We start from the raw sequence: 12,944 nt of genomic DNA on the forward strand, positions 1-12,944 counted from the left end.
TCCCAGGCCTATGTATCGCAAGGATTTTCAGTAATGCAGATTAATTATAACACAGTCCACGCGAGCTGGCCCTTTAAGACTTTACATTGCAAAAAAAAAAAAAAAAAAAAAAAAAAAAACACCTTGAGGGAAGGAAATGTTGTTATAATATCTTCTAAAGAAAAAAAAGAAGTGACATATTTGATTTCCGGTATCTGTTCAGTACTGAATATACGCATGCTTGTGCAAAAATTATGCAATCGGGTTGTAAACAGATACAACTTTTGAATTAGGCATGGACACGGGGAGCTTTCCATAACTGGCTGCATTACATAATATTTGGTTGTTTTCCCCTCCTCGTTGTGTCCTCGCCCCGCCGAACCGGATTGACGTCGCGAGAGGATTTTTATCAGAACCTCCTCGCGCCGCGCAACCATCGGCTGCGTCTCCGAACGCTCTTGACAATAATGTACAAAAATGCTGTTTACGCAGGCAGCTTTTGAAACGCAGCCAGCGATCCTTTATGGCCTTACGATCGCCCTAACCCTTGTCTTCCGTATAATCTGCGGGTTTATTTACATTAGCGCAGTGTCTTGCCTGGTTGTGGACAGCAGAGGGCTGTAAGTGTAATAGAGCATTAACCTGTTCGACCCGTGCTTAGTGTAACGCGCTGTACTTTTCCATTATATAATGTGTTACGTTGCATATTTTTCGCAGCACTCGCTTGATCTCTGGTCTCAAATACAACAGGTTCCGCATGTGTACGTGATGTTTATGGTTTAAAGAGACATCCTTGATGTTTTGCTCCTAATTAATGACGTGATTCTGTTATGTTTTTAAAAGGAAATTTGACTACTGTTTAGCTCTTTATTGGACGTTCAGATACATTACATACTGTCTGTCCCACAAGTCATTTGCTGTAATTTATTATTAAATGGAGGCCTTTTTGTCATTCTGAAACCTTGTGGTTCCCAGATGGGGTTGAACCTGGGGTGGGTGATATGGCAAATATATCGTATAACAATTATTTTTTTTTTTTTTTCAGGAAAATCCCGATTTTATCATGATTCTTTGTCATGTTTGTTTTACTATTATGCAGGTGGTCTGAGCAGTACAGCCAAACTAATTTCCCTATTTTAAAAATAAAGCCTTATAGGGTAACAAATTATAAAATAAAAAAGAATGGCAGATATTTAGTCCAAAGTGGGCGAAGATAAAAATCTTTGTCATTATTTTATCATTTTTATTAAAAAAAAAAAAGAACAAAGATAAATATTACAAATACGCCTAAAATACCAATAAAACAGTGCTTTATTTTCCCGGTACAGTAGGTGTATTTAACAGTAGTATTAAAGAAATTGAATAAACAAATACATAAAAAAAACACTATATATACTTCACTGTGTAAATTACACATTGATTCTTATTAAAGCAACTGTATTAAAGTTCTTCAGTCAAGAGCAGTGAGTGATTTTTCTCTTGTGTTTTGTTGTTTTATTAACATTAAATGGATAGTTTACCCAAAAATGGAACTTTTGTCTTCATTTACTCCCTTTAAGGTTGTTTTAAACCTGAATGAGTTTCTTTCTTCTGTTGAACATGAAAGTTATTTTAAAAAATGTGGGTAACCATCCAGTCTCCAGTGATTTCAACAGTATTTTTGTCCTGCTATCAAAGTCAGTGGGGACCAGCAACTGTTTGGTTACCCACATTCTTTAAAATATCTTCTTTTGTTTTCAGCACAAGAAAGAAATTAATACAGTTTTGGAACAACATGAGAGGGAGTAAATACTGACAGAATTTTAATTGTTGGTTGAACTATCCCTTTAATGACAAGAAGCAGCATGTTTAGTACAATTACTCTGCTGTCGCTTTAAGACCTGGACGCGTCTGTTTTTCTTTCAACTGTTTACTTACACTTTAGACATAACCAGTTGTGTCTATATGTAAACCTTGTGTTTTTGACAGCATTAGGGCAATCAGATGCGAAAGATATCTTAGTCCAGTAATTAGGTGCTGTTTGACAGGCTTTTTAGTGTGCGACTTATTGCGAAATAAGTGCAGTGTCCCGTACGTGTAACTCTACCCCTGAGTTAACATTTGATGTGAATGTATGTCACGTTGTACAGTATATTGAGATGGAGGCACCAGAACTGTGCATACAGAATGTGTGCTGTAGAGCTATATAATATTTCTTCAAAAGTAGATCGTAGTACCGTTAATATTGCACACCCCAAGTTGAAACAAAGACTTGCTAGACCCAAACCTTCCCCTCATCTGATGGATAGATAGATACTTTATTGATCCCTAATGGGAAATGCCATGTCTCTTTTGTACTGTTTGTTTCCATTTGCTCTCTTATTTCCTGGTTTTGACGTCTTTTGTGTTCTGTGCTGGAACGCCAATCTATTTTAGATGTTTTTCTCCATATTAAATTAGCTCTCTCTTACACACCACATGTATTAAAGGTGGGGTGAGCGATTTCTGGTAGCCAATGTTGACATTTGAACTCACCACAAACACGCCCCTACCCCAAAAGGGTCTCGCCCCTGTTTTGATAGCTCCGCCCCACAAATAAGTACGCAACCCAGGCAACGATTAGTTCTGTGAAACAAAGCAAAACCAATGTTACACAGTGTCTACACCGGACGCAAGTGGCGCGGTACGACAAAATACCATAGAACTTATTCTAATCAGTGATGCTGTCTACACCTGTATATGTGTGTATTCACACACATATATAAAATGGTCTACACTGGATGCAGCGCGGCACGACAAATTCCTGACAGAAAACTGCTGCTGCGTTCTATGTATGACGTATTGACACAAATTTCTAATGATTTTCAACGGTTGCTTTATCGCGTCCAGTGTTTAAGACAGACTTAAGACAGACTTAAGCTGTTGCGGCGCAGACACGGTGTTACTTACCTATTGAGAAGAAACAAAGCAACCTCGGAGTCCGATCGCAGGTCTCCCGCTCCTTGAATTCTCTCCAGCGCTGGAAAGCTGATCCGATATTTATGTGGGTCCTACTTCTTGCCTTGAGCCTTCTTTTGTTCTGCAGACGGTTTCCTCATTTGTTTTGTTTTTTTTTTATCCGCCATCTCTATCTTTCTGTCGCTCGGCTCGGCTAATGTCTGTCCTGTGCACTGAACGCTTTCTCCTCCACATCATGAGTAGACACGCCCCTTACTGCTGATTGGCTACAAGTTTGTTTTGCTGCTCGGCCCGAATCCATTTTCTAAAGTGTTTTTGAAAAATCACTTACCCCGCCTTTAAATTGTTAAAGTCTCTCTGTGGGAAATTTAAGAGTCTCTAGTGGTCGGCATGTGATTATGAGCTGTTGTGTACTCTTTTCGTTCCATCCAGATTTATCATTGTCCTAAATCCCCTCCCCACAGGAAGAGCTGTTATGTAACGCATCAATACCATTGACTAAGTGCCTTAATTTCTTTCAAGGTGGTGCAGTCATTTGGAAATTAGTTTTTCGGCAGATTTTTTCCTGTGATTTTAGCTTGTAATATGCTTTAGGTAGAACTATGTGACCTTAAAGTAATGTAGACACTGCAGTATATAGTCTTTTTTTATTATTATTATTATTATTATTATTATTATTTTCATTTTTTATTATTAAAGATCTTTTAATTAATGTATTTCTCTCTTGATATATGTTTTGTGTGGGCCGCTGCAGATCTCAGCTGTTGAGCTGCATGAAATTATTATTTTTGGCTCCTACATTGTTGAAGGCTGTCGAAGTGAATTTAAAGAGAATTGAATTGTTGCTTTGAGGCATTTAAATCAGTCTTTCTGTAATCCTGTTATGATCCATTTGAGTATTGATACCCTTACTACTCTGTGTAATTCACAATCAATGTCGGTTTGAAGTATAAATCAATGTCACCCACAGTACCTGTTTTGTGTCTGACTCCCAAACCCCAAGGCCTGGTTTATTTTAAACTTAAAAGGCTTAGCTCCTAACTTGTGTCTGTTAAGGGCAAAATTTCAACACTGTTCTTCTTGGCAGGGCATTAGATTGGCAAGACTTTGCTCTCTGGGAGGTTAAAAATGAAAAGTGAAAGAAAGTGAAAGCTGCTGACAAACAGTGTCTGGAAACATCAAGATTGTTCTCCTTTCTAGAAAGATCAAGTCCAGGGCTGGAGACATCCACCAGGCTATTTGGCATGGAGCGGAGAGAGGAGTAGGTCAGATTGTGAGACAGGACCACCTGTTTAATGTGTTTGGGGAAAAAAATATACTGACATGGTGGCCTGTATCTAGAGACTTTTGTCCAATTAACATGGAAATCTCTGTTACAAGGGCAAGTGTGTCTGTTTTAGAAACAACAGGCCTTTTTTGTGAGCGAAAGTTGTTCTCTAAGTCTTTTTAATTGAAATGCTTTCTGATTTCAGTCTTAAAGGGTTTCTGTAAGTAAATTCACCCAGTTGGGAATACTTGAGCCATATGGCAGAATTCAAAGACTTCAAGACTCCATGAGATTGTCGAGTTGCCCTTCTGCCTCTGAAGGCAAAAATCTTTTTTTTTTTTTTTTTTTCTTCTGAAGAGAATAATAATGCCAAATAATTGCACTTGAAAGAACAAGTGTCCTCAACTGTTGTGTTTATCAAACCAGCTGTTAGTGTTGTTGTTAAATTGTTAGCCAAAGTTAGGCCAAATCTAGAGTTTAAAGTTCATTTACCTCCCACAAGGGTAGTTGACATAAAACACTTTCAGGAAGTTGACCTGTAGTGGTTTGATTTGTTGTATTCCTTCTAAAACTATTTTAAACAGCATTTCAATTTGTTAATTTATTATTATATTTGCAGCTTTTATAAAGTGAGAATAACACAGTTTTAACCTAAAAACTAATGTTTTTTTTGAATACTTCATGGCCATGTGATGCGTCAACTTTTCACAAATAAAATTCTTTTAATAAAGAGTCAAAAGACAAGGTCTTATTCACACACTTCCTCCTCAGGCCAGACAGTGTGAGAAATTTCATGAAGACATTAGGGATGGGCATTTTTCAAAAATATTGGACTAGAATATTTGGGCTCATAAAAAAACGAATATTTATTTAAATGACATTTAAAGAGAAAATGATATTTTTCAACTATTAAGTTCTGAACATATGATTAGGCATTATATATATATAGATATATATATATATATATATATATATATATATATATTATATATATATATATATATATATATATATCTTAAAGGGAATATATATATAGGGGTGGAAATCTTTAGTCACCTCACGATCCGATCCGATTCTGGGAGTCACAATCTGATTCCAGAATGATTCTTGATTTTTCCACCTTATTAATTAATTAGTTTAACGATTTGACAATCTTAAAGGGAAAGTTCACCCAAAATTGAAAATTGTCATCATTTACTCACCCTCATGTCGTTCCATAGCATTTCTTTTCCTACTATGGAAGTCAGTGGGAACCACCAACTGTTTGATTGGTGAAACCTCGATCTCTACCACTCCTATAGCGCCTCCTGCTGGCAGAGAATGAATTTGCATATATACACTGCCACAAATAGAGTGAAAGTCTGTGGGAAACACTGAGAAACAAAATAAAGGTAAGAGATAAGACACATTTATTTTTGGATAAACTTTTTTTTTGTTCACAACATAATCTCTCTTAAAATACCTTATAGGGTTATGATAATCAAAACAGTCCTGAGCTAGCTCAAGCTTTGATCTCTGCAAACCAAACTATCACTTTAATGAAATAAATTTTATTCCCACTAATAAAAAGATGTTATCTTTAGCTGGCTCCACACTGGAGAGCTGTTTTATAACAGAAAATCAAGTTGTAATTCTAACTGAAAGCGACACTGACTCATGTTTAATGCTGTAAAGCTGCTTGATTTAAGGCTATCTATTGGATAAAGTATTATATAAATAAACATGACGTGACTGGACTTTACTGGAGTACCAAACAGAGCTTGTGCAAACATCCACGTCCTGTAATCAGATGCTTTCTTAACTGATGCTTTCAAAACCCCTGTCAGTTTTTGTTGTTTATTGAATTATTAAGAGGAAAGAGCCCATCATATATTTACAAGATTATACAAATAATCTTTTGGGGGGGGGTTTTCACAGCCAAATTTAATATGCGATTAGATTAATTGGCACATCATGTAGTTAATTCGATTAAAAATTTTAAATGGACAACAGCCCTAATATATAGAACAAAGAGATGTATGCCCCTCTCTCTCTCTCTCTCTCTCTCTCTCTCTCTCTCTCTCTATATATATATATATATATATATATATATATATATATATATATATATATATATATATATGACACAATAAGATCGGTATCGGCCGATAATCACATCTTATGACTCAATCGGTACTCACTACACTTGGTCGATCTCACGAACTGATCTCAATTTAATAACTTCAGCCACAGACAACACACATCATGCATGGGGTCATGTCTTCGCCGGTGTGGAAATGCTATGACGTTTCAAGAAACAATGAAAAATTCGCTATTTGTCGTATGTTTGGCATGATGATGTGATGAATGGATGGTTCATTTTTAACAGCAGATTCAGTGATGTTAGAGCTGATCTGCGCCTCACTGCATGCATCTGCGGCTAGTTACGGCTCCACGAGAACCTGAGCTGATCGCTGCCGCTCTAGTCAATGCTTGTGTTTATACCGGCCAGCCGTGGCACATTTCTGAAGCGGGTCTCCGTGCTGCTTGGCTTAAAGTCTTTTGTGAGTTGTCACAGTGTGGAGGACAGAACAAAACCTTGTTGGAGCCGTAAGGGGTATCGGTAACAATAGTTAAGCTGATCATGGGCTGCTTTTAAATTAACATTTATTTATAAAACAAAATATCTTCTTTGGCCATATTAGCCTACTCGATAGCATTAACACAGGCTTTACTCCTTTCAAACTTTATCAAGAATGTCACCATTTCTGTCACTGCAACTTTCCGATCAGGTGAACACACACAAATTAAATCGACTACTTGATGGAAAAAATGTATTTAAAAAAAAATTAGTTAATATTTGCATCATTTATGATTTATTTTATTCACCCACAAATAATCAGATTGCATTTTTTTTTTTATTACCCAACCAGTGGATTATCCGCAGCGCCCGTGGATATAACCGTGATCAAACTACTTCGTTTTGTTCTTTCAGTAGTTTAAATGTTTCTATTTCTTTTTTCCTCTTCAGTCTTATATTGAACAGTATTAAACCTTATGAGTTACATTAGACTTCTCCATGTTGGAGTTTAAATGTTTCTATTTATTTTGACCAATGTTAAATTAAACCTACGTCATGAGTTGCATCAAACTACTCCAATTAGTTATTTTAAGAGTCTAAATGTTTTATTATTAATTTTGTCCTGCTCAGACTTGTATTGGACAATGTTTAAGTTACATCAGACTTTTAAATTTTTTTTAAGGAGATTAAATGTTAATGGACTGCTCCATTTTGTTTATTTATTTTTGTCTTATATTAAGTATCCTGATATACATAATGTTATGCATAAACCCACTGTTCACTGTATAATGAATAATTTCTGTGATTATTTATAACATTATTGCATATGTTATATAAAGCTTGCCTTGCATTAGAATCTGCATCTGTATCAGCCGATCACCATCCCTAGAAACGGTCTAAAGTTAGGAACACCATTTTATATACACCCTAACTCATTAGTTTTAGGGTGTGTTTTCTGTATTCTGTTTCACAGTATGACAAATGACCAAATATTTCATGGTAATGATATATTTCACAATATAGTTATTCAGATACGTAGATATTCTAAAAATTGATAAAAAAAAAAAAGGGCTTTATATAATAAATGAACTCAAATAGTTTAGGAATGAAAAGGACTTCACCTTGTTTGTTTTTAATTATTTTAGTAAAAATACACTGAACATTTATATTAAATGCTACTTGTAGGTGCAATTAAACTTTAAATAAGGGGTTTCTGAATTATTTTTAAATCTCGTTATTGTTTTACTTCAATCCAGTTTATAATATCTAAATATTTTATTTTGAAATATTCTTCCTTTTCATTTTGCAGGATACTATTAATACTCGTTATATTGTTTACTTTTGTTCCCTGGTATCTGCTTATTACACTGCATTATTAATGGACTTGTTTTGCTATTATTGTGATAACTGGCAAACCTTCACCAGGAGCTTTAATCAAAAGAGGGAAGAGTTCAGTAGTGACTACAAGGAGAGCAGCAGTATGCAAACTGAACATCAGCTACTGTTAGTTCTAAGTAGTTTAAATTAAACACACCTTAGAACCGCGTCATTATTTGACTCCAGTTTGCTGAAGACGGACACGCACTCAGCTGCTCATATTCGCCTCTCACTGGCTACGTGTGCGTACGTGTCTTCAACATCATTAACATGTGATCGCTTAAGGCCCAATCCCATTTCTACCCATTTCTACCCCTTAGCCCTTCCCTTTTCCTGTGTCTCGATTCTCTTTTGGTTGGAGGGGTAGGGGTAAAGGGAAGGGCCAGATAGCCCTTCAAATTAAGATTTTTCAGGATCACACTTCAAACGAAGGGTATGAATTATCTCAGCATGAACCAGCTACAGTGGCAACATGGCTGCCCAAACGAACAAAAAGACACATAAATGTGAGCATTTTTGGCACTGTTAAATATATTAATGGAAAGTAATAATTTGTTTTGTTACATTCAATCGTGAGTTCATATTTACAGTCGTGATATACAAAGAAATGTTTGCCAAAATAAAATCGCTAAAGTTAGCTCATATCATTAACTTACAGACTGCAAGATTGTGCCATAACACATATGTTTGTCTGATCAGGGCGATAACCACCATAGACACTGAGGGCGGTTAGTCCCCCCAATAATTAGAAATCGTTAAACCCTTTTCTCAAATATTGCCAAATCGAGAGATGGAGAGAGAGATGGAAGTTTCCTGAACGCGCGTCTGTGCATCTCTAGAGTGAGTTGACTTGTTTAAGGCCATTTCACGATTTCAGTCATCAGTAACCAGCAACAATCACCACTTCCTCTTCTCATCGAAGACATGCGATGTAGTCCTTAACAGTCTCTCTCTGTCTGTGCTTGTAATGATTTCTGCGTCTTTCTCAGACCGTTTTAAATGCTTCCACACTGCTGACGTGTGCTACATTATAAAGAGAGTGCGCCTCTCACTCTATGCCGGTTGCTATTTGATCACATCACGTCATTGTTCGGTACAATTTATTCTGTCTTTTATTCTTTTTGACCGAATAATTTTGGTTGCTGAACATTCAGTGCATCCCTAGTAAAAATGAACTGTACACCAGAGGCAGAATGATGCTGATTACTATACATCATTTAAGGCTATTTCTATTAATTGAGTCTTTAATGTATGATACATAATGCTTCCTCCGCTGTGAGCCTATGGGCACCTCTAAACTGTCCGGGTGCTGCACTGCTCTCGTGGTTGACTGCTGCACATTTGTTTCACGTTATTAACAACACGTTAAAAAATGTAATCCTTTGTAGATCCTCCTGTTCTGTTCGTCCGTATTTCTCCATGTTTCTTTGACAAATGGCAGCATCTCAGTTAACCACGCCCACTTATTTACATTTTGTGGTATACACGGAATAAACAAATCTGTTTTGGGTTTACATTTTATACCGTGGTAACGATACCACCATACCACCCAGCTGTATTCTTAGACACATTGAATTGAGCCTGTGTGTTTAAATTTTGTGTGTTTCAGTCGTCTTCTGTATCGAGTGTTCCAAAACATCACAGACTTCTACATATTCTTTGACTTAATTAGTGATGGCGTGATATATTGGTTAGGTTGATTTAGTCTGCTGATTTTAGTCCATTTTAAGTCTACTGGCAGTGAGCTTGTTTACAGACATAATTTTACACTAATTATGATAAAGTCGTCAACATTTAAGGTAGTGCAAAGTCTTAAAATGTTTATACAAAACCTGATCTGTTTTTTTCCTGTTACCCTGGTTTTTCTCAGCACCTTAACTCTTTTGTCAGTGATCAGAGGAATTTTTCAGTGTGTTTATATCTGCATATGCCATTTAAAATAAAAAAACAAATTCAACCACTTATTTGTAGGATATCGCTGCTCTTGTAGGTGTGGTTCCAGTGTTTTCGTGGAATGCAGCCCTGAAGAAAAAAATTTAATATTGTTCTGACTAGTAGTTCCTTAAAAGGATAAAAGGGGCTTTGTGACAAGGCTTCACCCCACCCAGGGAAGTTTGGATGCAAACATAGAGCTCACAAAGACAGTCTCATGCTATTCTGACACAATCGGATGTGGCTGACAGTTTATTTATTTTTTGTTCCTAGAATATCTTGAAGATCAGTTATCTTGTACTGGTAAAGGTCACATGAGCTGCAGTACCACCGCACTGATTGACATGTCAGTGGTGGAACATGGTAGGGCTGCACGATAAATCGCAATGAAATCGCAATCTGCTGATCAAAAAGCTGCTACTGTCATGAGCATCTTGTCAGTGAAGCACGATTCTATGATCGGTAGTAGATCTCCATTCGAAGGCCAGAGAAACAGCAAATACGCCCTGCAAAAGAAATCCAGGAAATCCTAAACAGAAGATTTAACTGTTTTCATTGATTCAGCGTGACTAATAAACACAGGACTACAACAATATAGGGTTTATCTGAGTTTTTATTATAATTCTTATTATAATTTTCATTATAATAAAGTATACAATATTTCAATTAGGCCTGTCACAATTATGAAATTTGGCGATTGTCTGTTTTTTATGGCTTTCATTATATAATTGTGATTAATTTAAAGGGTTAGTTCACCCCAAAGTGAAAATAAGAGTGTATTTTACTTACCCTCGAGTCATCTTAGGTGTATGACTTTCTTCTTTCAGACAAATCCAGTTGGAGTTATTAAAAATTGTCCTGGCTATTCCAAGCTCTATCATTGCGGTCAGCAGGTGTTGCAGTTGAACAGTCCTGTAGTGAATACATGCGTTTTTGTAAGAAAAATACCCATATTTCAGATGTTATAAACACTTTTCTCTCACTTCCGTTATCTGTCGTACATGGAAGCAGTTCTGGCCCCCCAGTTTGCTAGCACCTTTAAGGAATCGTTCATCCAAAAATAATCTTTCTGTAAAAAATGTATATCTTCCAAAAATTATCTTTCTATTATATATTTTTTTTCCCCTCCATTTCACCAATCTGGTTTGAATGTTTCATCAAATTTTTCGTTATTCTTGTGCGTCCTTTTTAAAGTGTAAAAGCTCAGTTAAATTGAAACTGCATGGAAAATAGTGACTGGTGTTTTGTCATCTGCACGTAAAATTTTGGATTGACAATTTTTTCAAAGTTTCTGTTTTCATTTTGAGGGGAGATGGTTTAACTAGGGCTGTAACGATTAACCGCAAAACCGCAGTAATGAGATGCCGATAGTGGTGTTGAGGTCATCACTGCACGGCTGTAGCAAGCGAATTTCTCCAGCTCGGGATCAATAATGTCTTATATTAGGCTATCTTATCTTGATCATGTAAATGGGCAGCAGAAATTCAGAGCATTGTTTTGCCCAATTATTTAGGTGACGATGCAGTTAGGGATGTGCCCGATTGGTGAATCTGAATTTGGCACAGGAAAATGAATAATGTGTTCCACGGAGCCACTAATAAAGGGACGTGGTTAGCCGCTTGCTAGCGGTAGCATGTAACATTACAGTACATACAATTTTAATTACCACATAAGTAAGAAGAGATGACTGATAGGACAATGGTGAATGATTTGCAGATCCTGAGCACCACTGACAAAAATCTAATTTTGTGATATGTTTTAAGTACTGGCACTCCGTAGTATACACAGAGTATTTGTGATCGTGAATCTCGAAAATGAAAGTGCCCCACATATTAATAGAGGCTTCCTGATGCCCGCAATTTACATACAATACAATTATCTAACGATATACTTGACAAAGCATTGAAATATATTTTTTCCTCCCATTTTTGGATTTATTCCCTTTAGGGCTTCGATAGAACACGTTGTTCATTTGCTGTGCCTTTCCAAATTCAGATTCACTATTCGTGCACATCCCTAGATGCAATAGGCTATTTTGTTTTGTTTTCGCTTTGAAAAATTAACCACCAAATTAACCGTTTAACTGCCAAATCGCGTGATTTGGTGCTTTAGTGCGGTAACAACAAATCCCATACCATCACAGCCCTAGGTTTAACTATCTTTTCTTTTTCGCATTTAATATATTGCAATGGCTATCTCACAAGACATGGTGACATTTCAGGTTTGACCCCTGTTGCTTTGCGAATTAATTTTGTTTCTCTGCTCTCAGAATATTCTGCAAATCCATTAAGGCACGGCACATCAGCTTGTTACATTTAATAAGAATGGGTAACACCTAAAGGGTTTTGACAGCGCAGAATAAATTGGTTTATGTTCCAGATTAAGTTATTGGTGCTGTCAACTACTACCTGCATTCATAGTCACTTCGAATGTCACAGTCTGTTGTCATTGTTATGAGAATAAACATTGCCTGACGTCACAGAACAGTAGGTCCGAAGTCCTGGGTTTTGTAATTACTCAATGTAGAAATGTGCTCATATCAGTCTGCCTGGCCTCCATATGAAACTTTCTCTGTCCTTGTGTCTGTCTCTGTTTGTATTTTTGCCCATTGATTCTGAACCGTTCTGCAGTGGTCCTCAACTGCTGGGTCATGCGCCACAATTGGGTTGTACTTCTGTTTAGATGTAAATAATGAAATGTAACAAATCATATAGTCATTAATAGTTGGGGTAATATTATTTTATAGTTGGCGTCAAAGTACAATCAAACTCTGATGTATTTCAAAATTCATCTGTTGCTTGGTAGAAACTAGAAAGTAGCTTACATTCCCGCATTGGCAGGTTAAAAACAACCCAGACAGCATTAAATACAGGTGCACTTTTTAACCCATTT

The 12,944-nt window shown here is 36.5% G+C and overlaps 1 protein-coding gene across 3 annotated transcripts in view; it reads left to right on the plus strand.

Annotated features, from left to right (window-relative positions):
* The window catches only part of kansl1b (KAT8 regulatory NSL complex subunit 1b), a 60,701-nt gene that overhangs the window by 3,010 nt on the left and 44,747 nt on the right, over positions 1 to 12,944 (plus strand). The gene's annotated exons all lie outside the window — the stretch shown is intronic.

The sequence above is a fragment of the Cyprinus carpio genome, chromosome A3, assembly GCF_018340385.1.
Source record: "Cyprinus carpio isolate SPL01 chromosome A3, ASM1834038v1, whole genome shotgun sequence".
In the NCBI taxonomy this organism is placed as follows: Eukaryota; Metazoa; Chordata; class Actinopteri; order Cypriniformes; family Cyprinidae; genus Cyprinus; species Cyprinus carpio.